This window comes from Amphimedon queenslandica, unplaced genomic scaffold (assembly GCF_000090795.2).
Source record: "Amphimedon queenslandica unplaced genomic scaffold, v1.1 AMPQUscaffold_13352, whole genome shotgun sequence".
NCBI classification, from domain to species: Eukaryota; Metazoa; Porifera; class Demospongiae; order Haplosclerida; family Niphatidae; genus Amphimedon; species Amphimedon queenslandica.
The window spans coordinates 73,469-78,922 of record NW_003546412.1 but is presented as its reverse complement, the minus strand read 5'-3'; positions in this window follow the sequence as shown (position 1 = coordinate 78,922).

The window sequence follows — 5,454 nt, the reverse complement described above, 5'->3', positions numbered from 1 at the left end:
CAATGCTGTGCGTATTATTAAGTTAATTCTTGCCGGCTGATGTTGCGCATTTGAATGTTGCTGCCATCAATGCTGTGCGCATTATAAATGTGACCATAATTGACAAAAGGGCCCTTATGGCGGATTTTAAAATTGATCTTAATAATGGCAAATATCAACCTGTGAGTGCTTTGTTAGACAATCATTGTTTCTAAAAGTTTCATGGTAACTTTTTGCATCCTGTGGAGTAATTTTATGATAAATGGGGCTCAGGAAGTTGGATTTCTTAGGCTAGAAAGAGAAATTTCACTACCCGCCATAAGGAACCTTTTGTCAATTATGGTCACAAATGCTTGCCAGCTGATGTTGCGCATCTTGTATTGATGATTGTAACATGTGCATGTTCTCATTAAAAAATTATTGTTTGCACATTGGAAATACTTTATGCACACAATGATATTTTATATGAAGGAGGTCATGAAAGTATCTTAACTGAGATTAGCATTAGTAAGCAATATTATGTCTAAAATACATGCATGCACATACATGCATGATCCAATCAGAAACATTGTAGATGCTACCATTATCATTATTAGTTAGTACATGTCTGTCACATTCGTAATTTATACGGGTATACTTAGGACTACAATGTGGTGTTAAAAAGTGAGGTCAGACTTCGAATGAGACTCAACAGCTGAAGGGGACGTTCCTCTATGTGAGCACCTGTATCTTGTTAGTGGTTTGTAATGTATGTTTGTGACAAACATAAGGTATATTATGCATATACATGTATATGTTTAGTATAGTGTACATGTAGTGGATTATTGATGCATTTATTGTGCTTCTAGTGTTTGATGATTATCATGCATGAATTTCATCCTTTTATATTTTGTTGTAAGTACATATGTACTATAATAGAGTTACAAGGAATACAAAAGTTCCATGTGATTGGTAACAGAGTTTGTTCACCATTACTGTTTGTATTATTGTTATTATTAGCCTGTGTGTTTACATTGCTTGCATTTGATGTGTTTATGTTACTATGCTTTACAGGTAATGACAGCTGGAAAGGATTTGATGATTCAGCAATATTTTCATTGCTTGATATTGGAATGTGCAATATAATTAAAGGCAGTTCTGAATTTCGATTGTTGTAACTAAATTTATTTCATTATTAAATGCAACTTAATGTTTTATTGTAGGTCCTTGATGAGTCATTGTATCACACTTTAGGAGGTGCCTGCATAGGTTTTACATTACTGTAGTCTAAGGAATGGAATATGTAGTAAGATTAATTATTGTGAGATTCCAAAGTGTCCTATGTATTTTGTCATAGGGTATGATTCAAGGTTACATGTACATGTATATTTGTTTGATGGGTATGTCATATAAGCATGGCCACAGTAGGTACTATCACTATAAGTTATTGTTTGCCAGTACATCTTTCGTTGATGAGTGTTAGTTTATTGTAATAATATTATTATGTGCATGCATGTTCTCATTAACAAACAACAATTGTTGGCACATTGGAAAGTATTCATGTGTTATTTTTGTAGATTATGAATGACGGCACTGTTCATGTTTATGTACGTAATCAATATGTCCATAATAATGATTATTAGGTAAGATTTAATTTTTTTAAATCATGCATTACGATACTGTAAATTTTTTCTAGAAATATTGAAAGAAACTAAAGGGAATAAGCATTTATGTCTTGTCAAACACTTGGCATTACTAATGTATTTTCTTCCTGGCTTAACGCTGATGTATTTTTAATTCACAGTTTGATTATTTTTTAACATCTATTATTATAATGAAGTACATAGTTAATAAAAGTTATAGTTTTTTGTTACGGCCCCTCTGGGCCTCGGCCTACGGCCCCTGCCCCTGCCACCTCTCCTTGGTAGATTGGCATACTATTATGGAATATAAAGACAATATTAAGTACATCATAGTAAAGACTTACAACCTGTCTATTCACAGCCCTCAGCTGGGCTATTATCTGCTGCCTTTGCTGTTGAAGCAAAGGCAGTCCTGGGGCAGGAGGACTCCTCCATGAGGGAGCACCGGTGCACCTCCAGGAGGGAGCACCGGTGCTCCTCCATGAGGGAGCACCAGTGCACCTCCAGGAGGGAGCACCGGTGCCACTCCAGGAGGGAGCACCGGTGCCACATCAGGAGCGAGCACCGGCGGGCCTCCAGCTCTTCGGACTGGGATGGGGAGTGATGGAGGTGGTGGTGGTGGTGATGGTGGTGGTGGTGGTGGCGGTGGTGGTGGAGGCCTTCCATCTCCAGCTACTGGCGGTGGCGGATGAACTATGTGCTCATCACCAGCATCATCCATCATAAAGTATGCTACCAAATAAGAAGAAAATATATTGATAACTAATTTAATTTGTAACTGAACTGACTTCAGTGCTTCTTTAAAAAAAGAAAGTTGTAGTAGTTAACTTGAGAGCAAAACGGCAACTGAAATTGAATCAGAATGTAAACTTAAATAGTTTCAGAATAGGAAATAGATCTTAGTATTAATGGTCAATAATGATGAATAATTATTAGCTAGGCTATGAATATAATTAATGATTAAAAGACTTAAAAAAAATTAATAAAAAGTAATTGTATGAAAAATGTTTTGAAAATGCGATCGGTCTTCTTATAGTTTGTATTTCAAAATTCTTTTCTTCCAGCAATGAACTGATAACTAAGGCAAAAATTGTAATTATTAATAAAAAGGATTATTAATTAATTAATAATGATAAAAATTATGAGCTGGGCTATAATTAATGATTCAAAAATTCTAAATAAATAAAATAAATTTATAAATTAATTATTATTAATTTTATAATTATTAATAAAAAGGATTATTAAATGTGACCATAATTGACAAAAGGTACCTTATGGCGGGTAGTGAAATTTGTCTTTCTAGCCTAAGAAATCCAACTTCCTGAGCCCCATTTATCATAAAATTACTGCACAGGATGCAAAAAGTTACCATGAAACTTTTAGAAACAATGATTGTCTAACAAAGCACTCACAGGTTGATATTTGCCATTATTAAGATCAATTTTAAAATCTGCCATAAGGGCCCTTTTGTCAATTATGGTCACAATTAATAAAATTTAATAAAAAGTATGGAAACAAGTAAATAAAAAAAATGTCTATTAAATAAGAAAAAGTAGGGTTGTCAAAAAATAAAAGAAACAAGGGGGTTGAGTTCAATCATAATAATAATTAATAGTTCAATTAATAATTATAAACGTTAATTAATAAAAAATAATAATTCATAAAAATAATACAAAGATTTCAAACCCTACTTTTCAGAATTTTATGTAGTATTTTTCCTTTAAAATGACAAATTTTAATGAAAGATTGATAACCAAACTGCTTAGTTTCGGCCTACACAACTGTGGCAAGTCCAATTACAACTCTTATACATTTATTTTTTAGATATTGTACTGAATCACAAACATTAAAGAATGCAATAGCCAAATAATTATACATAATTTAGATGTTTTAATTGTCATGACAATAATTTATTCAATCAATACTAGCTGAAACGTTTTATTTATATTTAACAATAATTAATTTACATCATAGAAATGTAGTAGAGCAATCAATAGGTACAAAGGCATAATTATTATTAAAATTCTATTTCTGCCTATTATCATTTTCTGCAAAGTAGGGTTTGAAATCTTTGTACTATTTTTATGAATTATTTTTTTTTATTAATTAACCTAGTTTTTTTTATTTTTTGACAACCCTACTTTTTCTTATTTAATAGAAATTTTTTTATTTACTTGTTAAGTACTGTTTTCAGCAAGCAAGAAACATAAACAAAGGTTTCAGTAAACTTTTAACAATCATTTCTTATTTAAAGAAAAAAAACATGCTTCAGAAGCATTGGAGTCTGAGAAGTCATTAAGAAAGCCAACGCTACACGAAATTGAATATCATCCATTTAGTATTAACTTTTTAATGCAGACATAAATTATTTTGCAAAAAGAAAAATTTCTAGTGGTATGCATATCACTCAAGATCTTATCATGTGAGACTTGAAACTTCCGAGCAGCTTTTGTAGGATGTTCCTCCTTCAATGGAAGAAGCATTAAGGAAATAAAGCAGCATAAATCAATGCACCATCAATTGTAAAGACACACCGCTTTTTTTAAATACACGGACTTGGCGAAGAGAAAGAGAGTTTCATTACGTTAAGCAGCACCTAATAGGCAGTATATAAAATAATGGAGCAGCTGAAGTCATTGGAGAAGATGCTATGAGTAGAAACGCTACTGTGTCTCATTAAGGACCCATGGTTGCTAAACTGTTGCTATGCAAAATATTGCCACACCCACCGTGTCTCTCCATTGAAATGTTTAGCAGTTTATATGAGTCACTCGCCTTTTCTGCTAATTTCTAGACAATTTCACAAGTAAAAAGTAAGTCTAAACATTCTATTCTTTTGTTCTGTCAATTTCTAGGTAACGTACACAGGACACCGATCATTTTTGACTGTTGGGGTCAAGAGCTGATCAAATGGTGGGCATGGCTCACCCATTAATAAATTAAGAAAAAATTTTGCAACAGGTGGACCTGGCCCACCCATTCATAAATTATGACAAAATTTTTGAATTCAAAACAAAGCTTTTACATGTAGAGAACATTCATTTCATGATAATATTCTTTGTTTATTAAATTGACGACATGAACACCACAACACGTGAACACAGAAACGTATAGGCTCTATCAGCAGTGATACAGGGCCAGGCTCAAGTTCATTACGTAGCAGTAACTTATCAAATCACTTGAGTGAGCGTATTAGTGCAAAACCAACAGATGTAGCCAGTAGTCCTCGGAATACTCCTGTTCAACGAGTTAATCACTCATTTCACTGTACTACAATAGGAACAGTGTCGTTGCTTCAAATCCAAATGGTATGAACAGTATTGATGGACTGAATATTCAATTGAAAGAGATGCTGGGTTCTGCTATGCCTGTAGATTTTTCGCTCATGCTAGAAATGAGGCAGAAGATTGTTTTGTGTCAATAGGGTTTTGGAATAGGAATGTAATGAGTGTGGGTGTGCACTTGTGTTACTATACATAACTGTGAGAGAGTAACTAATTTTAGAGAGAAAACCACATGTGTTAGTCGATGATTATTACTTTTTGTGATATACTGATTGTTGATTTTGCTATTGTTTGGATTTGGATAAGACAATTATTACATTGGCGCAGTGGGTCTACTATGGCAACTAAGCCAGTAATTTTACCTGAACCATATAGTGGGGACTCTAAGTGCGGTGAATGGGACGAATGGGTCATCCACTTTCAGAATTGCACTGAAGTCAATGGCTGGGAATACGATGCTAAGCTGAAGTTTCTTAAAGTACGGTTGACAGGCAGAGCCCAGTCTGCATTTCAGCGACTACCTAACAACAGTAAGGATACTTATACACATGCTGTAGAGGCCCTCACCG